The following is a 22,017-nucleotide window of genomic DNA, read 5'->3' on the forward strand; positions in this document are numbered from 1 at the left end:
AAATGAATGGCAGGCCTTTAAGTAAAGTAGTCTCAGTGACATATGACCGGGCCTTTCATCAAGTATTCTAGTCAGCTGCTGAATGAAAAGATGCCCCTGACTCCCATTTGAATTGTCAGTTCTCCTGAGTTATTTGACTCCGGTTATCTTCAATTATAATCGCATACTGCACCCCATGTTCACTCTCGCTCCATACTAAAAGCCCTGGCAACTTTTTGTTTGCTGAAAACCTGACCTGACTTTTAATGATCAGTTTTCAGCACTCAGCATATAGTCTGGAAAGAATATCTTGCTGCTCCTGCCAAATTGTTTTAGAAGAAATATATAAACTGAGCCATTAAGAATCAGCAAAGAAAAAAAACACATCTTGCAAATGGTACATTTTGCTAGGTCTGTAAGCTTTCCGAGCATCCTGGAAGAGAAAAATGTGACCAAATTATTTTATGGCTCCTTCTAAGCAGACAGAAAGTCTCCCTTATACGCTGTAACGGAAACTGAACTGATCTCCAAGTACTCACCAAACCACTCTTCTAACAATCTACTACCCAACATCTCACTCCGACTTAAACTTCCAACTATTTGGTAAACTTGAAATTTGCGAACATTGAAATGAAAAGCAATAATGACAGAGATAACTGACACCAAGCAGGGATATTTTGTGCTTAATGTTGTTAGTGGTGTCCAAAAAATCCCATATAAAATGTATCAGTGCAAAATGGCACAAAAGAGGTACAGAGAGAGTACAGGTATAGGACATATCCAGAATGGGACCTGGAGTTTTTAATAATTTGGATATCCATACCTCAAGTCTATTAAAAAATCATTTAAACATTAATAGGATTGTTTTGCCTCCAATAAGGATTAATAATATCTTTGGGATCAAGTACAATGTACTGTTTTTATTATTACAGAGAAAAAGGAAATCACTATTAAAAATTAGAATTATTTCATTAGAATTGAATCTATGGGATATGGCCTTTCCGTAATTTGAAGCTTTCTGGATAGCAGGTTCCTGGATAACGGATCCCATACCTGTACTATACACCTGCTAATGACCAAATGTTGCCTTTGCACTCTTTATCCGCTTGCATAGCTCTGCTGCACTTAAAACAATTTGAAACAAAGTCACTCCAGACATGAAAATTGTATTGCAAACTGCTTATATTAGCAGAGGCATTTTTCATTCAATACCTCTAAGAATGTCTTTTCAAAAGTGACAGTTCTACCAAGTCCCCTCAGAGCCTGGAAACACAAGGTTTCCTTTTTATGGTAAACCTAACTCTAGCAAACTTCCTAAACACTGCACTTGAACCTTTAGTTACACCCATTTGCCTGGTCATCTCCTTTAAGCAAGAGCTCAGAAGCAGAAGAATTTTCTTAACAATATAGCTTTTCTCTGATACCCTCATGAGGACACTACTCAGGATGAGTGGAGACTAAGGCGCACGTTTAATAATCACATGTCATGATTTTATGGCCAAAAGGGTCTGGAGAGATTTTCAGATACTAAAACAAAAGGGAAAATATTTTAACAGAAGGCAGGAAATTTAAGAAAACTGGCCCATGCAGACCCCACACAGGATCCTAATACTTTAAAATGCAAGGATAAATTGTTCATTAAAGCAGAATTGGGGTACTTCTTTGCTATTCAGCAAATACTGCAAGTCCTGCAAAAGAAATCAGTTCTCTGTACCACAAGCCGCACGTTGTACTCTCCTGCCAAGAAACTTTTATTGCAGAAACATACACACACACACCGCAAGGCAGCTGGCAATTGTGCTTCTAATTGCATATACAGAGGCCTATTGTATCCTTCTGATCATATTTGAATCATAAATTCCTATATAACCACAAGGAAGCCTATTTTTTTAGTTGACTACTGGTGATGCTCAAAATGACCACAGAGCTCAATAAGGTTCCTACAAATCTAATGTGAAATTGAAAATAGATTTTCCACTTTTTCTATGGATGCTAGCAGAAAACTGCTGCCATCGTTTACACATCTGCATATTTGTAAGGAGCTAGGAATCCAAACATCCTAAACAAAACCAAGGCTTTCTATCCTGTAACATTCTTGCTGTTATTTAGCTGCAACATCAAGACTCCCTGTCCAACACGGAAAATAATCTATACAAATATTTATAAATAACAACAAAAAAAATATTAAATATTGAATTCAGTTTTTACTATTTGGCCTTGTTTACATGTTAATGAACCAATAATGCCATGCTTGGTCAATTCATACAACTTGCATATTGCAGCATTGTGTCCAGCTGCCCCAATGAAAGGCCTAACAGCCCCACACAGTACCAATTTAAGCAATCAAAATCCTTCACTCCTCTGCTCCTCACTACATTTCTTCACTGGTCTCTCTGCACGTTCCTGGTAGTCTTCTCCGCTCCTCTCAGAGCCTCAATCTTTTTACACCATCTACAACCACTGTGCTTTCTCGTCTTAAACCTTTCTATCCTGCTTACCTCTGGAACTCTATCCCTGAATCCCTCCGTAGGGAACACTCACCCACTCTCTTTAAGATGAAACTCAGATGCTACCTTCTGGAGCACTAAAACATTATTTTGCCTAGTCCTGCCCTTAAGGGCAAATGCCCATACCTAGTGCACTCTTACCTTCCAATTGTGCCTGTATGTTAGCCAACCACTTAGATTGTAAGCTCTACGGGGCAGTGACCTCCTTCCTACTGTGTCTCATACCACATGGCACATGTGTATTTATATTTATTTATTGTATTTATTATAACACTTGTCTCTATGAAGATTCTCATTCATCCAGGTCATGATATACAGTATCTCTTGAAAAACTCAGAAAAGTCCCGTTGTTTTTAGATTTAATTCTACTAGATACTGTATAACACTTGTCCTCCCTGTGTGTAATTTTGTACATTGTAAGATTGTACAGGGCTGCGTACCCTTGTGTCACTTTATAAATAAAATTATACATACATGTGAAAGCTCAGCTTGATGGTCAGTTAGGGTGAGATTCTGGGTGAAAACATATTTGCTCTCCTTGGCATTCTTGGATCTATGGCTGAATTTCTCATATACTGCTATTTTACTATATTTTTAATCTTGTTTTAAGTTAAGGAGGGCCCTGAGCAAAAGAAAAAAAAGCTGGGGTGGCCAGCCTCAGGCCTCCAGCTGCTTTAGAACTATGACTGCCTTCATCAGATTAGGTTTGTTGTTGTAAAACAGCCGGGAGCCCAGACTTAGCATCCCTGAACAAGGGAGGAAATTTATAGCAGAGATTTTCCCGCAGTGATTAAATCAAGAAGGTTTACAGTACCAACTGGGACAAACTGCTCCCCTGAACAGAAGCAACTCAACACTCCAACAGTTGCTGTGTAATGTCCTATTTGTAGGCATATCAGCAAAACAATCACACTGGGTATGTAGTTTGCAGAATCGGATCTTTTAATTTGGAAGCAGCCACTATCTGTGCATGTTCTCCTAATATCTGTGTGGATTTCTCTAGTTATGCTGGATGTCTCCCACACTCCAAAAACATACAGGCAGGTTAATTGGCTTTTAATTAAATCAATCACAATGTTATAGGAATGTGATAGGAAGCTTAGATTGTAAAGCTAATGCCACACAAAGCGTATGGCGCATATATTCGGCAAGCCAAAAAATGCTGACCTGACCTTCTGTGTGAGGTCATGATAAGACTATAGCTACATATAGAATAATAATATTATAATAATAAATAATAGCTAGTGATGCCTCTCTTAGCACCTCTCCCTGGACGTTTCACAACCAATTTCATGCCAACTGCAGGCAAAGGAAACCTATGGTCTCTGCATAAAGAAAGGGAAAACATATATTGATCCTGCCCTTTGTAAATGTGCCCATATACACCCAAAGACCATTGCCTATTGCTTGTTGTAAGGGCGTAAGGGCCATTCCATTACTTCTCCTGTTGCTCCTTTGGAATTGGATACCTCTTCCAGTTAATTTAAGGCTGTGGAGTTTGGCAACATTGTTGTTGCAGGAGTCCCAGCTGCTTTTGAGATGGACAAGTGCTGGTGACGTGCCACATCGGAAAAGAAGAAAATCTGCAGAAACCGCATGCTCCTTCTGCACTGATACTCTCATCCTGCCCATTAACACGCTATAATTAGAGGCAATGACCCTGTGATGTAGCAGACGCTCAGCAAAGCATAAGGAGCCTGAGCAAATAAAAAGGAGAACTACAGAGAATACTTCAATTCTCAGCTTAGTTCTTGCTTGCAAGTCTATAAAATGCTCAGTAATGGTTAAACTACTGAAACAGTAGGGCAGATAGTAAATGTTTTGTGAAGTACACAAAGGGGAAAGGTCAGTCACTTAGTCCTGCATTCCACCAGCAATGCTTCAGCACAGACCACACCAAGGGGTCACCGCTCTCCTGTATATACATTTATGTGCTATGAGTGACAGCTGAAACAGGGCAAGAACACTATGTAAGTAAATAAACAGCATTTACATGTTATGCCTTTCTGATTTATTGTGCCATTCTATACTGGACCACCAGGTTGCCTTTTAAAAGGGGCACAATACCCATTTAAAAGTAGCATTTATATGAATGTATGAATCGTCTCTCTGCATGTACAGTACCTTTGGGTAAACAGCTTTGACAGCGAACAAATGATAAATTCATCTTAGGTAATTTAAGGGGATGTCCAATGCCCAGAATACCCAAATGTATGGCAAAAGTATCCAAAATCCCCGTTTGGCCTTGCCCTATAAGATGCTTTGAAATAAGATTCATGCTTGGGCTTTGGAAACAGAATGACTTAGAAAAAGTCAATTTATTCTAATAAGATTAAAAAATGTAATGGTCAGGATTTAATATATGTGCCCAGAGGCCTATCACAATAATAAGCCAGAGCACAAAACAAACACTGGTATCTCAGCCTGCCAACAGCAATGCGATTAAAGTGTGTTCCCATTATCCATATTTAGCACACATTTGTTTACATTTAAGAGCTGGGGATTCATCATATACAAAATCATCACTGCACCTTTAAACACACCAGCAAGAGAGAAACCTAAGGGGAAAATATGAGATCTGCCTTTCTTATCAATAAGAATCCAATATGGCAGACTGTATCTGAGCAATACATACTGTATGTCAAGTAACAGATGCAGCACAGAAGTGAATATGTGTGTGAATTCCACTGGAAATGAGTAAGACAATCAGGCCCCAACTGAACACACACTTATACACCTGTTTGGCACCGGCCTGATATATGATGCCTGCTGCTGGCATCACTGTAGCAAGGGATTAATCTGCCTCACTCACAAACCTTCCCTTGCTGCCCACTAAAAAAACAGGAATATTTGTACTTTCATTTTGCTGAAACAGGATTAAAAAATACATAAAAACCAACAAAAACAAGAGCACCTGGACATTCACGCTTTCTATAATTAGTGCAGGCTCTCTGAGACAATGATCACAACAAAGGGAAACACAATAAAGGCAAAAATGACAGTGTTTCTTTTATCACGTTCACCTGGCTTACAGCCTGCATTATTGCACCATTGCTCCAACCTGTGCACCCCTGTCACCGCCTCCAGTGAGTGCAGGTAATGCTGGATAAACACAGTTCCTGGTGTCCCTGGGCACAGAATGGAAACTCCCCTGTGTGTTAATGAATTACAGTCAGTGCTACTTTGTGAGGGCACAGAAGGGAGCTAAGCCAGAGATTACCTCAGGTCACAGTTTCTGTAGGTGCATATACACACCTTACACTGAAACTCCCAGACCCTGGAGCAGCTGATGTGTTTGGCAACGTGCACAATCTATGGTTGTACCATGCTGAAGGCTCCCTAATTCCATACCCGTTTGATGGTGGACTACATCTCCCAGCATCCCCTACAAGTCAACAACCCAATATAATTAGGGTAATAATGATCCGCTCCCTTCACTCTTTATAGTGGCATGAACTCGGGTCTCAAAATGGACCAATATCACCCTAATGACATAGGTTTAATATCTAGCAGTGCACAAAGTGCCAGCGCAGCCTATTTGCGTACAGCAAGAGCTAGGGCTAGGAGCTGCGTATACAGGTAAGGAAAGCACCTGTCCCCTCCCAGCGCCAAACACCTTGCATTCAGCACCGCGCACTAACATAACCCGGCCGCGGATGGATAACAAGAGCCCCCTGCAACTCCTGCACTTGTGTCACTTACCGGAGTCCGAAGCAGCACTGAGCATGATCCTAGGGGAGGCAGCGCTGCGTTGCGCTCAGCTTGGCCCCGGTACAGGCGGCCTCCTGCTCTGGCCAGTAATATAAGAGGCGAGTGATAGGTGCTTAGGGCGCCAACATTCCAGTCAGTCACAGGCAGGGGAAGCCCTTCTCTCTCTCTCTCTCTCTCGGACCCTGAATGTGCAGAACAAAAGGCTCCCGGCTATAGGAGGGGCAAGTCCTGCGCTAAATCTTCCTGGCAAAAGCCCAGTGTAACTGTTGCTCGTATAGCGACGTGTGTGTGTGTGTGTGGGCATGGGCTGATAGGGCAGGCAGGGTGTGTATTTTGGGGAGGAATGTTAGCATCCAAAAATAACAAAAGTGACTGCTGTGATCCTCCTTCTCGTCCTCCCCTCCCTTTTATCACTTGTGCAAAGTTAGAATCTCTCTCATTGTCTCGGGATGTGCACTCCCACAGAGAAGGGAGACACAGGGCGCTCTCTCACATGGGATACACAGGGGGTACACATGCACGGCTTCTCCCACATTCTAAATACAGAAAGCTATGTGTCCCCATGTCATGGCAAAGATAATAACCAGTCCATAAAAGCATTCCTTGTTGTCTTACTGGGGTACCACAGGCAATAACATAGTTCCTGGATCACGTTTCTTCTATTTATGTTTCTGTGTGTGGATGAAGTGTGAATTCCATAGGGAAACATCATTCCAAGTATATAAGAGTATGGATATCGGGACAGATTAATTGCACAAATGCCCAGCCTGAAGGCTTCAGAAGGCTGATTTTTAGTATGTACAACAAGCTCAGGTTGGGTAGTGTGAAACACTAGTTGTCCACAAAGCTGTGCTATATAACCTCCTGTTTGCCATTAATTCATATGAAGCGCTGGGAAACTTGCTGGCACTAAAGCCAGGAAAGAACTGAACCTCCCATCATTCTGCAGATGGGAAGAGGGATGCTGGGAGGTCAAACTTAACAACATATGTTGCAATGAAATTTGGACACCCTTTATTATTATTTATTGTGTATGTATGTATTTATAAAGCACCAACATATTCCACAGTGCTTTACAGTAAATGGGTGTATATATTTAATATGTAGATAACAAAAAAACACTAATACAAGGGGTAAAGAGGACCCTGCCCATTAGAGCTTATAATCCCAATGTTATTTGCCCCATCACATAAGGGCATCATTCCTTCTACATTACCACAGGCCCACCTTCTCTAACTCTGGGGGGTAAGCGGGTTCAAACATTAAGAGCAGTAGCCGTCTGGTCTTATGTTTACCTTGCAGAGTCTGTAGTGGCAAGGAGAAAAGGATCTGGGAAATGGCTATGGCAACTGATACAGTATGGAAAAATTGTGGCAGTTATATTAGCGTAACCCTACTTGTGGCATTTAATTGTCTTTTAAGGCAGCCAGGATGCCGAGGACTGTAGATAAAACAATTCTTAAGGGTCCCAGGCAGGTCAGCCCTCCTTTATATAAATAATGTGAATCTGCCCAATAGAAAACAATATTTAGAGAGCCTGTAACCTTACAGCAGGGGTCCCCAACCTTTCTTACTCGTGAGCCACAGTCAAATGTAAAAAGACTGGGAGAGCAACACAAGTTTCATAGAAGTTCATGGAGGTGCCAAATAAGGGCTAAGATTTGCTATTAGGTAGCCTATATGCACACTATCAGCTTACAGGAGGCTTGCCACCAAGTTATAAATTTAAAAATAACTACTTGGTTTGGGGGCACTGAGACCAACATCCAAAGGGTTGGTGAGAAACATGTTGCTCACAAGCCACTGGTTGAGAATCACTGCCTTACACAGGCTCAACATGCTCTTTTATGTTTGCCCAAACAGGGCCTCTCCAAATATTCTACAACTAATTTAACACAATTGTCTTAGGTGGCAATGAGCACCCAGTTACCAGGGTTGGCAGAAAGCAGTCTCTGGTAACTTTAACAGCCAAATTTCAATTTTTTAAAATGGCAATGTGGCTCTGCTAGTGCACAGAGTGCAAAAGTGCCCCTCCTTGACCTGCTCCAATGCTGAAGTTGTAAGTGCGGAGTCAGGCCCGGATTTGTGGGAGACCACAAAGGCCCAGGCCTTTAGCGGCAAAATAATGCAACTCTCCTGCCTCCCCAGTCCCAAGCGAAGAAGGTTGCATAGGAGTGGGTGTTGACAATGGTGGCGGGGTGGATTGGGGACATATTGTGGTGGTTGGAGGGTGGTGTGAGCAGCTAAGGGTAAGTACAGGCTGGGTGGGAGTGTGAACAGCCAGGTGTACACAACTTTTAAATCTGGCCCTGCACTGAGCAGAGTGGTGGGAAACATTGGGGATCCTGCCTCTGCAGCAGCCCCAGAATCAGCACTGGGTCCATTGGGTTAAAGCTTTGAATTGGATTTCTTCCACCCTATCACTGACACAATTTTTCTCAAGGGTTAATTATATATAGGAAACTCACTTTCTTTCAGCTTTTCTTGAGGATTCTAGTGCATTACTACAACTCAGTGTCTCACCAGGTCATAATTTATCTTAAAATTTTTGTTTGATACCCTATACCAGTGCTGTCCAACTGGCGGCCCGCAACCCCCCTCTGTGTGGCCCCCCACCTGTCTGGCTGCTTTGATGGCTTACCTTTAAGTAAGCATTAAATGGTATCAGTACTGAGATTAACTGGCCCCCTGCATGGTTCTCACCTCAGATTCAGGCTGTAATCCCTCTGTATTGTTTAAAAATGTAATCCCCTGTGTTTTTCACACCTTTTAATACCTGCATTGTTCACCCCCTGCAGTGTTCACACCTCAGGCTCAGACTGTAATCACTCCCATTGTTTACTTCTTCACACCTCAGACATAGGTACTGTAGGCAGAGTATGGCACACACAGGCAGCATAGGTCAGGGAGGGTATGGCACACACAGGAAGGGTAGGGCAGGCAGAGTATGGCACACACAGGCAGGGTAGGGAAGGCAGAGTATGGCACACAGAGGCAGCATAGGGAAGGCAGAGTATGGCACGCACAGGCAGGGTAGGACAGGCAGAGTATGGCACACACAGACAGCATAGGACAGGCAGAGTGCTGCCTGTGTGTGCCATACTCTGCTTGCCCTATGCTGCTTGTGGGAGGTGAACCTGGCAGGGGTTTGTGGTAGTTTGTTAGAAGTTGGAAATAACCATTAAATGGTCCCTAAGGTGTGTAATTATGTACTGGGGGTTGCTCTGCTATCCACAGGGGAGGAGGAGGCATATGGAATTTAAGGGTATCTTAGTATGACATAATTCTTTCACATATGAATGATGGTTGATATCCACACAGTAAGGACCAAGCATTTGGGATTTTGCTGTGCTACCGCCATTGTGATAAAATAGGTGTGGTTTGAAGTGGGTGTGGTTTCAAAAAGGGGAGTGGCCAAAACTGGCTTCCATTAGCGGCCCTCCACCATGTATGCTAGAGAAATTCCGGCCCTCGGCACCGTAGAAGTTGGACAGCACTGCCCTACACCATGTGTTTTATAGCTTTTGGTTCTCAGTGACTTGGGCTAATGTAATCGTCCCTAGATGTAGTCATTTCACCTTCCCTTGATTTTTCCCTTTTTACCTACTGTACGCCTTCATTTCTGACCTGTTCAATATCTAAGTACTATTGTATTGTAGTATAATGGAATAACTGAAGACATTACTAATGTGCACAATATTTGGCTGTGAAACAAAGAATTAAAAAAAGTATTATCCCAGGTTGCCAGTTAGAAATTGTTTCTTTAAATCCTCATAACTGTCATAACATTCTGAAACTGACTCCTACTGGCTTTCCCTGCTGCATTGTTCTACTTTTTATACATAATGATGATTGCGAATACCTTTCCTCTGATACCGCTGACATAAGACTGTGGGAATCACCCTTTTTATTCTATAGCAGTTTTTTCTGACAATTGCAGTATTGCTTTCATACTACACATGCCTTGAATAACTACTGCGTAAATAGATAACAACACACTCTCTAAGTATGTATGTAATTGTAAACTAAATTGTTACCCTCATCTTCAGGGATGACAGAAATAGTGTTCAATAAATGTAATTAAAGGTTATACAGATAAGTACTGCAGAGGGGAGAAGGAGACACAAAGAAACAAAAGAAGAAAAGGCAGATTGGCAAATCCAGACCCTGAACTGATCATTTGGTAGTTACCTGAATCAAACAGGCCCTTAAATAATTTAGGCCAAAGGCCCTATAGTTATGGGGAAATGTATTTATCAATATGCCAGATTGGAATTCGTACACTGACAGGAGCCAGTTTATTTGAACATTGTTCAACAGTTTTGTGTCCAGTATAAGGTGGATTTTTCTAATTCATTTGCCAGGACATGGCATTGCGAAAAAATTCAAATTTTAAAACATGATCTCCTTTTTCTCTGTAGTATTAAAACAGTACCTTGTACTTGATCCCAACTAAATTATTTTTATAGGCTATCCAAATTACAGAAAGACCCCTTATCTGGAAAACATCAGGTCTGAAGCATGCTGGATAACAGATCCCTTACCTGTACACATATCTGTGTGCACTATCTTTACTGAATCAGTTATATTATGTAACATATAAACTTATATAAATGAGTTGTGCCAATTGGAAAGAAGCCATCTCAGAAGTGTTTAATACCTCTGGAACTGTATTTTTGTCCTACCAAGCATTGAGGATTTAAAATAAAAATGGTATTGTCATTAAAGAATAAATGTAAGTGCTGCTCGCTTATTATCCCATGTGATTTTACTTTAAACTGTCATTCAAGCTGTTTACTTCAGCTCAAGTGTCAGCTAGGTATTAGGTGTTAGCAAGTCTAAAATAATAGTGCTGCATCTGGGGCTCGTGAGTGCTAAAGTAGGTTTGTCTGCTGTAATATCACCTATACAGCAAAAGAGGTAAAACACTTCTGGTGATTTATGAATGAAGAAAAGAAACACTCAGCACGGCTGTGTTTTTAGAAGGCAATTCACAATGCACGTCAGGAAAAAAATCATTTTGTTAGAAGCAAAGAAAAGACTGACACCAAACCTGCGCAGGTCTCACTAGGGCAAGAGAGGAATGCAAGTAAATGAAATATGATACAGCGCTGTCTGGTAGGGGATTTCACTTTTTGCCTGTTCTGTATTCTAATTTCCTGTAAAAGGGGCAAAGATCGGTTACGCCAGATCCAAAGTCAAAAAATATTTCTTAAATTAATATTTGGCTTGAACTGTAAGAAGTAAAACCGCATACATTCTGCACAGTAATGAATTCTGTAGTGTATGGGATTTACTTACTGGCAGCTGTTACTATAGCTAAAGGCAACTTATTTACATGCACTCTTCCTTTAACTTCTTCAGATCAACTTTTAAGTACTTAAATCTCAAAGTACTATATTTCAATAAGGTAACTGTCTAACTCCATCATATTTATTATCCTTTCTTTAGTGCCTACAGATTTACAAAGGGTTTTGCAGACTATACTTTTCATGTTAATTTATATTGTATTTCATAAGTGTTAAATAAACAATATGACTAGTGATGAGTGAAGTTTTTCATCAGGTTTTGCCACAAAAAAAAATGTGAATTTGCTTGGTAAAAAAATTGTTACAGTCACAGTTTTTTGCTGTTTTGTGGATTTTTCAGCAAAGCAAAATTTGGACAGATTTGCTCATCACTAAATATAACTTCTATAGTAGGTAGGATTTTGCCAAGCAAAGAACCCCAAAAGCTGCTTATGCCATGTTACAAAGGCTTAAGGCTACAGCCACAAGGGAATTATTTGCTGAAAAGCATACTTGTGCGTTGCAGCACTGAAATCCACTTTCAGCATTTGGATGTGCCTGCACCTGGAGCCACTGTGCAGCCCGAGTGCAGGCACATGAAACACGTGAATCCGCTCTGTGTGCCTGCTCCTGGGCCAAGTACAGGCACATGAAAAGGCTGTTTGGAGCAAAGGCTGCTTGTGTAGGCTTCTTGGACTGCATTTAAAGGACAAGGAAAGGTAATATAAATTAAAAGTAAGTCTAAAGGCATTTTTTTAAGTACTTAGTGCATATCTAAATTCCCAGATCCCTGCTTGTTTCTCTGAGATATGGTGCTAGCAGCCTACAGCAGTTAGAAGACTACAGTGACATCACTGAAATCTCTCTCCCCTTCCTGCAGGCTGCCGGCGGCAGGCTTCAGTAGCAATGGACATGTGTGTAACTTGATCCTGTCTCTTGTTCTGAGCTACACATGCCCACCAGCCAATCAGAAGCGGATCTGCCAGGGGGGTGGGGGGGTGGGAAGGAATGAAACACATGTGCAGTATGAAGCAAGGAGGGAAAGGAAGGGAGAATACCTTTTTAAGGATGGCTGCCTGTTCAAGAAAACAGATAGAAAATGTGAAGTAAGTGTGACTATGTAAATTTGATTAGGTGAGCCAAAAGCGTGGTGTTTTTACTAAACAATAGGAGGACTATTGGGCAGTATGCTTTTTTTGACTTGCATTCTCCTTTAAGCCAAGAATCAGCCCACGTGGTCATAGCCAAGACAAGTATCAGCCCCATGTGGTCATAGTGGTCATAGTCATAGCCATTCGAAAGAGATCTAAAGCAAAGTGACTGACTGTGCAGGGGGAACCTGTTAACCCTAGGGTTGCTGACACAGCAGCTTAGAAAGAGAGCTGAGAAAACAATAAAAATATAAAATGTATGTGAATTGCAAAAGTGCTCAGAGGAGCACCAGAAGAGGGTTTATGTCCCATTCAAATTGCAAGCAGTCAGACTTCTATGTTCCTGGGTCCTCTGGCATTCGCATGGTCACTTTCCCTATTGTTACATTTCTGCTGGAATGTATATATTTTAAAAATGTACACATGAGACTGAGAGTGGCACATTGTTATAAAATAACCCAAGTAGCACAAACAAACTGCTCACAGATTAATATAATGTTCATTTGGTGACTAAGCATTGTTGGAGGCAGAGGGTTAAGTAAATGCCCTCCTACAGAACAAACAGTACTGGTTAGTGTGGTGCTTAGGGCTGTGGTGCAATTGTGTTGACCACATCCCTCCCTGTGTAGGAGATCAGGAATGGTGCAGGTACCTTGGAATTTATACCTGAGTTAGGATGTTTCATTTTAATGGTGTTGTACCTATACCTGCACCTTAATGTCTTTAGTAATTGTCACCTGTATTTACAATTAAATATGTGAACATAGCAACCATGTGATTTCCCATTGTGAATGTAAATGGTGCACAAGTTGCAGCGTAAGCTACTTTGCAGGCACCTGCAATTATACTGGAATATGGAAAATAATGCTGATGTGTGCACTTTGCACTTACTTGGTATCTGAGCCCTGTAGTTTTTATAGACATGTCTAACAGTATGGTAAACAAAGAGGCCAGCTTCTACCAGGATTTTTTTTTTGCTTTTAAACAGGCTTGTAAAAACTCAATGCACTAACATTATGGTATATATGTAACAAAGGGCAATCATTTGGGAGTTTTAAACCTGGAAAGCAAGTTTCAAGTAAAACATAGTTCCTATAGAAATGCCTAATTAAATACTAGAATTGTTAATAAATCAGATAAAAATGAGTTTAAAACTGGTCATACAGGTGTGCAATATTGGACTGATCCAAAAAGTAAGATTAGACTTACCACAGAAAAATTATCCCACTTTCTATTCACTCTTTTTTTTAGTAGCGTATTTATCAAATGGTGAACTCTTTCACCCACTAATAAATACACTCCTAAAAATTCCATAGGAATGGAAAGAAAGTAGATGAATTTTTCTGTGGTGAGCTCTAATCTTATATTTTGATAAATCTGCCCCTTAGACTGTCATGTATTCATGTGAAACTGGACTTATTTGTATTTTAACAAAACCTGCTGGACTTGAGAACTATTATTTGAAATGGTACAGAGCCTTATCATTTGTTTTACTTTTTCCTACTGAATGATTACTTATTACTGGCCAGTTCTAGTTTTTGTTTTTCAGATTTCCAAGTCTTGCTCTAAGTGTAGTTAATCCTGCTGTATAGCCACATGTTCATGGCCTGCTTTTTGCTGACCTGATTTTTGTTGAAATAAGTAAAAAAAAAAAAAAAGTGATGTAATTTTATGTACATGAAAGTTTCTGTTTTGAAAACAATGACAAACGTCACTGAACAGAAATTGTCTTTGTTCTTCAGAGTGTACCAAAATGAGAATAAACTTCAAAGGAGAGCTCAAGATATGTTCCTGCCCACGAAAATACAAATATGTAAAGTTCTGGTTTCCTTACGACAAATTCAATTGTGGAACATATATCACCATTCTTCTAATGGAATGCACTATAACAAGAGCATTACTGATTTTCATGTATTTGAAAATAATGTGTGTCTGCTTGAGGCATGAACATTGGATGTCAGGTATATTACTCATTGTTAGTGATTGTCTAAAGTGTTATGCTCTTGGCATTCAGGCCATAGCATTATCTGTTACAAGGTGGTATCTGGTTTCCCTGTTGAGCTGAAACCAGTTGGGACAAAAGGAATAAACAATCAGGTGAAATATTAATAATAACAAAGGAGAAAAATACATATAAAACATTCTTGTTGTCTCTGTCCAACCCCCCTTTATGACTTACTGTACGTAGAAGCCATAATGTGTTCTTCAAAACCAATGGGATTTAAATTCTATGTGTTAGAAAGCAAAAGGCCTTATATAAAGTTCCTGGAAAAATCTGACTTAGATCTTTCAGGCTTTCTCTACCTCATGTATAGGTCATTTGGATGCAATTTCTACAGGTATATATACAGAATGTTTAGGGACAGATAATTTATCTTTTCATAATTTGGATCTCCATACCTTAAGTCTGCTAAAAATAAATTAAACATTAAATAAGCCCAATAGAATTGTTTTTCCACCAATATGGATTCATGCAGTTTAGTTTCTATAGTACAAGGTACTGTTTTAAATTAGAATGATTTGCTTAAAATGGGTTCTATGGAAGATGGCCTTTCTGTAATTCAGAGCTTTCTGGATAACGGTTTTCCAGGTAATAGATCCCATACCATATGTTCAGTGTATATACCCGTTTAATGTACAGTGCTGCACAATAAGTTGGCGCTTTATAAATACATATGAATGGACTATTTTACATCACTCACCAATACGTAATAGGGTGTTTGCTGGGTTCTCTATTTTATCTTTTAATTGCCTGAAGATCATCTAGTAATATTTTATCAAGAAGAAGGAAATGCCTATGCTAAATACATTGAGGCCAATAAGAAAAAGAGCTTTGCTGGCAGACAGTGTGACCATGGCACTAGTATAATCCCTAGTGATGTTTTTTTCATCCACAAAAGAGTACCCTGTTCAAATTAAAAGTACACCTATGTTTAGCACTATGGATATTTTGGTTCTATGTGGGCTAGACTAGCATAAGCATATGGGTCAAATGAAACAAGTATGACATTAATTAGGACTCTAGAAGCTACAAATGGTTTAGGCAGCACCCAGTGCAAATGACCTCTCTGCCCTAAAACAGTGTCTGTGACAGAAAGATGAGGGGCCAACTACGACAAATTACATCAACAGAAAGCTGCAATATACTCTTCTCAAATTAAAGTTGAACACTTGTAGTTTTTTTGTATATGTTTTAATTCAGTGCCTCAAGTAAAACCTCACAGAATGGCAAAATAAATTCCAACCAATTAACAAATGACTAACATTATTACTATTCTTATTAACAAGCATTTAAAAAGCGCCAACATATTCTCCAGTGCTGTACAATAGAATGGTGTATGCACTGAACATACAGTATAGGGTACATACAGAAGTATGTATTTATTAAAGTACATAACTGATAATTGATACAGGTAAAATTGGTAAAAGAAAGCGCTACTCATAAAATAGGTCAGAACTCATGGAAATGGCCACCATTTGTAGTGATCACAGCAAATCAAGTTCAACATATTTGTTGAAAGTTCAATTAACTAGTGTTGTAGAACTACCCACATGTGAACTTGGTCATCACTAAGCTTTCCTTTATCTTCCTTTTCCTTCAGATAGATCTGATAGAGCTTGGAACTATGTTTAGTCTAATATACTGTTGTAGTTTCTTTGATTTCAGATTGCTGTCACTCTCTACAGGTCCCCAAATTTTGAGCAAGTTAAATACTCAAAGCATATTACCTCCTTCCTACTTAACTGTTGGTACATGGCCCTTTAGCCCTGGTTCCAGAAGTCTTCTCTGCACCATTGGACACATTTTTTTCTGTTTGCACTGTTTAAGCTCCTTCATGTTATCTGGAGCAATCAGTGTCATATGTATTTGTCTTTTGACCAGTTCTTCCCCATTTCTAGATGCCATTTTATAGTGTAAGCCACATCCAAATGTAGGTTGTTTCTATCAACTTGTTTCAAATCTAAATTGTTTATGAATAAAAGTCACAAAAAATTTCAGTTGTTATGTACTGTACGTATTCCCCATTTAGGAATATGCATACTACTAAATTATGGTTCATTGGTGAAAATTCTACCCCAGTCCTAAAAAATGGTTTTCAAAGATGTTTGACTGCCAGCATATGTGAGGCATTTGGTCTGTCTTGGGCTGCCTACTTTGAAGTATTTTAAAGGAATAGGAGTAAATGTTTTGTTGAAGAAAGCAAGAATTCCAGAGCCACAATGCAAAAATAAACACCTGCTGCCTAGAAATGGTGCTGTTTTACAGCCCGGGCTATTGATCAGAGTCAGCTGCATAAACAAGAATATCTGTGTATCTTTCAGCTCAAGATAAATCTCATTGTGGAAGAAGGATAATTTGAGCAGTGTACCAAACAATGCAAATGCACAGGTAACTTGTTAATTTGTTCTTCATTACCTCAATTCAACCTAAACATGTGTTAATGTAACTTGCTAACATTAAAGAAACATTTTTTAAACCTAAGTTCATATTACCCGGTGTTTTCTCTTTACCCCAATTTATTTCCTCAGTTACTAATCCTCCTCTTCTCCTCTCTTACCCAACTAATACCTAACTATCAATAAAGGCGAACCATACTTACACCTCCAACCTATCCCTATATATATATCTCTTGTTATCCATATATAAATCAAAGACAGTAATATTACATGCTTTTCTTACTGAATGAAACTATGTAAACTGTCATTATTGATTATGTTTAATAAAAAAGAAGTTACAAAAAAAAAACCTAAGTTCATATTAAGATATGCAGATTCCTTTTCTAAAGTGAGTTTTTTGGCCTTGCCATTGGGAGGGACTAATGCTGCTTCCATGCAGGGCCGCTGCTGGCCAAATGGTTGCCCTAAGCAGAAATTTACTTTTGTGCCCCCTCCCCCAAATATTACGGAAGTAAAAATAAAATAATAAAAAAAACACCTACTATAGGGGCCCCACACACAGTGCCCCCAATTGCCCCCATAGTAAGTGCCCCCAATAGCCCCCATAGATTGATAGAACTATCCGGGATAGCGGGATGCGCTATAAAAACCGACAGGACATCGTTGGGGGGTATGTTATAATATACAAAAATTATTTTTTTTTGGAGCAGCTGGGATGGTGCCCCCCTGAGAGTTGGTGCCCTATGCAGACTGAGTACTCTGCTTATAGGGAGCGGCGGCCCTGCTTCCATGCTACAAATCCATATATGTGTACTGTGCCCTTGGAGAACCTTCCCTAGAAATTGCTGTTTGCATAAGACTTGGAGCCAGCAATAATTGCTTCATCTTTTGGGGCATGTTCTCATCAAAATACACTGTTTTGGAGGAGCATACACACGCTGATGAAGGGTCATGTAATTGACTGCCTGGTGTTAGTGTACTCTCTGTTATGGTAAACTGTAAATATATACAGTAGTATGTACTATAGAAATTACTTTGCATAAACATAAGGTAGTAGCCTCTCTATTTAAAACCACAGAGTTTAGAGCTATTACGAGCCTGGAGTATGAGAAAGCCCATAGACTGCTAGTAGCAACCTTTTAGGTAAAATAGAAGAGCCCTGGCAACCCTGGTCTTCACCAACACCTTTTTGGGGCATCAGGCTTTCTGCTGCAGGTCAGACAGGGATTCTATGCACAGATACATGGTTGATACAGAAAAACGGTACAAAAGGGATCATGCAGAGGCAATTTCAGAGTCAGGCAAAAGTTCCGGGACAGGCAGCGAAGATTCAGCATCAAAAAACAGGCAGGGAGTCAAAAACCAATGAGACAATCAAAAACAAGGCTTTAGGTAAGGTCTGGATACTCAATAAAACAAACATTTCAGCACTATTTAACTTTGAATTGGGCGCCAAAACATTACTGCGTGCACCCGCACGCCCTCTTTCCTTCAGGCATGCAGGTGCATGTGCAGACACACGTCTGTGCAGTTGTGTTATTTATTATATATCTGCAATGTGATAAGTACTTTGTGTTGGGCCAAACCATGTCAGGTCCTGTGTGTTTCTATCACTCATATGGATGTAAATGCTCACTCAGAGACTTGTGCCATAGCTAAACAATTTTTACTATATCCATAAAAAAAGAACAAATATAACCAAGATTTGTGTATTGCAATCAAGGTGGATTGTAAAACAGCAACATTTTTTAAGTGTTATTTACATGTTGCAAGTCAATGTTATAAATTGTCAAGAGAGGCAGTTTCAGTTTATGCCACTTCTGATATATGTTTTGTTCTGCAGCACAATGTAAATCAGCTGTAGCCATAGCCGGATTCATTATGGACAACAGAATTCTTTCTGCCAATGGAAGGATTTGCAGCCATCCAGATTCAGCATGAGGCTTCTTGCCTATTGAAGTGGATACAAGATTAAAGTGCCCTAGTGAAAATATATTTTGGTATGCTCTAAGTGCTAAAGGTTTGGATGACAAAAGGTTTAGCTACAATGGGGAAAATTACTTATTTCCCTTTTATTGCTCACCATCAACTTTTATTTTAATTTTGTCATACATTCCCTTAATCCATACAGAAATAAATGCCAGCACACAACTTCAGCCTGTGTAAAGATGTATAGTAAAAATTACAAAAAATGATGTGTGCTAAGTCTTGAGCTGTATTTAATCTCATGCAAAATTATATCTTTGTGTCTTTATTAGAATAAAAATATTACATTAAGGCTGACTGTTGCTTGCCAGTGCTTCCATTTAAAAAAAATGTAATAGCCCAGGGAACCTTTCCTCTGGAGTACAGAACTTCTATTGTTGATTTCTGTACTGTGAATGCCCCAAACTGCAGTAGGTGCAGGGGATTTCTGGGGCACTGAAATAATATGGCAGCATGGTGCTCAGAGTAAAAGTACCATAGGATAGAAAGTGGTAGGAAGACAGGGGATAGCAAAATAATCTCCTTAATCAGTGAGCCCTTATAATAATAATAAAATAGAAAAACTGATGTTTCAACTGTTACACCAGCCTTTCTCAAGGTTACAACAATAATTCATAGTGACCCTTATATCCATTGTTTGGTGGGAGACACAAGAATGTGACGTAAAGCTGTGCATAGCAATACCACCCAAAACCACCTCACCCGCACCCCACGGTGAGGTAATATTTACAGTATACATACCAATCACTGAGAACTTAATAACCACATATTGTGACTATGGAGCAAGTCAACTGTTGTGTATTCCATGGTCAATAAATCTGAATAAACCTTTTGAGTCTGTATGAGTAGAGATAGACACAAATATGAAAAAGGGTAGTGGCTTCAAAAGCAAAAGAGGAAAGTAGATAATAGACTACAGACTGCGGATGTGGAATAGAGTGGTGACTTAAAGACATGAGGGAATTGTTGTGGTGTGGTCCTTGTACCCCAAATTCCCAGGACATAAGCCAACACCACATTCTGATCACTTCACCCTCCACATAAAAAGAGATATTCATGTGTATCAGTATCTTAATATTAAAGTGAACCAAAGCTGTATTGTGGAACCGCCAAAGCTGCAAGCCGTATTTGTAATATTGTGACAACGAGAGGTGCACAGAAAATAACATGTTATAGAAAGTATCCAAGTGTCAAAGTAGCAATTAGATATCAAAGGCAACAGTCTTACTAGTGCACTTGAGATACTGACAATTGAAATTAAACATTTTTTAAAATATATCATAACATTGTGTTTCCATAAACTTTATAATGTTGCCATAAAAAGGAGTTCCCCCCTGGTTGTATGTCAGGGCTCTTTCTTTGCATAATAATAATCCTGTAAATCATAGCCTCTTTCACAAAAACAGCAAATCAGTTCATCTGGCTGTTGGTGTAACTGTGGTAATTGTGAATTGTTTCTGACCATCCAGATCATTTGCGAGAATGGAATGCTCTAATAGATGTGGAGGCTGGAAAAAAACTGTGATGTAGGAGAGTATTACAGTCTGTGTCCTTTCTGTGGGTTAACATTGTGGATAATAGATCCCATAACTGTATAATGTATGACTACTGTGGCACAGAATGTTATGAAGACAGAATCTCAAACACTGATGATTGTGATAGAACGTGTCCCTATGCAAACACAAATGTGTCTATAAGTTTTACAGAATTTCAATGGCGAACACGTTATATAACTGTGTAGCAGGGAAGCAGGTGCGGCAAGTGCATCATCACCCAAACAGTACAGTGCACTTCTGACAACTTTAGTGCCTTTCTGTCAACACAGCTGCTGATAAATCACTTTTTTTGTTCCGAGAACTTAAGGAGGTGTAAAGAAACGTAATATTTGCCTTTTTATTCTAACCGTCCACTGTTCCGCCAACTGCAGTCACGCATAATATGGCTTGTATAAAGCCAGTGACACCAAGGTACTTATTTAAAAACTACAGAGTTTTTGCTGTATTACTAGAGAAAATAATTAATGTTTAACCAGTTAGCTAAGCATAAAGGTGTTACAACAAGGATTTATAACTGCTATGTATCTTTGGCACTGCCTGCATGTTGGTGAAGAAATTGAATGTGGAGTAAAATGAACTAACAAAACTAAGCAAAACAACCCATAAATGTCTGTGTAGAGCATCAAGGGGACTCCATATATCCTTATACTTTACAGTTTGGGTAAATTATTATTTTTGATTGCCTCCATATGTGCCAATTGCATCATTTCTGGCACCGTATTTGATTCATTAAGTACAAGTCAGTTATGTTTGAAGGTGCAATACACAAGGGGAGCCATGGAAGTAACACCAAGCCCAAATATGTGTATTCCTACCTTACTCATGTTATGTATATTGCATGGGAAAGAGCCACACAGAAAACTTTATACAGCAGCTTAATATAAATTCGAGTATGTATGATACCAGCATATTGAGATCATCTAACCCTAAGACTGGAGCTGATGCTTCATCCACCAGCAACAGTCACCAAAGTCTGACAAGAAAGCAACTCTGAGATGGACTTATAACACATGCCAGGTAGCAACCCAGGATTAGCACATATTAGTACGTCACTTTCTATGTACAGATGGGTCTGTTGTAACTGTGCCCTCAATCTAAATAAGTAGCATGGGAAATTATTTGTAGAAAGATACTCAAAATTAGGTATACCCATCTGGCTGTGTGCTACTGACTCTGTACTCTATCTGGTCCCCTTGCTCCCTGGTGGGTGTGTATATATGGCTTTCTATGCACCTCTCTAATGTCATTTGTAGGGACCTTTAAGCTTCTTTACTCACTCTACATCTCCTTCTCTTACCCACCCCTGAGCAGCAATAAATTAACAAAGGAGTGGAGACATATACAGGACTCATAGTGAGCTATTGGGGTGGAGAAAGTCACAGCAGAGTGTCACACATATTCATTTGGGGGCCATGCAGATTAATGTGATCCCCTTTAAAGC

General features: G+C 39.7%; 1 protein-coding gene and 1 long non-coding RNA gene across 5 annotated transcripts in view; one reads left to right on the forward strand and one right to left on the reverse strand.

Moving 5' to 3' along the window:
• palld (palladin, cytoskeletal associated protein) overlaps positions 1-22,017 on the reverse strand; it is a 189,606-nt gene that overhangs the window by 132,840 nt on the left and 34,749 nt on the right. Inside the window, exon 1 of one of the 3 annotated variants that reach the window (XM_031895456.1) lies at positions 6,189-6,493. The exons of the other annotated variants lie outside the window; for them this stretch is intronic. The gene's annotated coding sequence lies outside the window, so the exon portion shown is untranslated. Of the gene's footprint in view, positions 1-6,188; positions 6,494-22,017 lie in introns of those variants that run through there. 3 annotated transcript variants of the gene reach the window in all.
• LOC116408470 lies at positions 4,359-20,742 on the forward strand. Of its 2 annotated transcripts, none has more exons than XR_004220958.1 (3): positions 4,359-4,456; positions 16,960-17,026; positions 18,878-20,742. It is a non-coding gene; the product is annotated as an uncharacterized LOC116408470 (long non-coding RNA). The 2 variants fall into 2 exon arrangements; XR_004220957.1 differs by lacking the exon at positions 4,359-4,456 and adding an exon at positions 14,331-14,597.

The sequence above is a fragment of the Xenopus tropicalis genome, chromosome 1 (assembly GCF_000004195.4).
Source record: "Xenopus tropicalis strain Nigerian chromosome 1, UCB_Xtro_10.0, whole genome shotgun sequence".
Taxonomy (NCBI): domain Eukaryota; kingdom Metazoa; phylum Chordata; class Amphibia; order Anura; family Pipidae; genus Xenopus; species Xenopus tropicalis.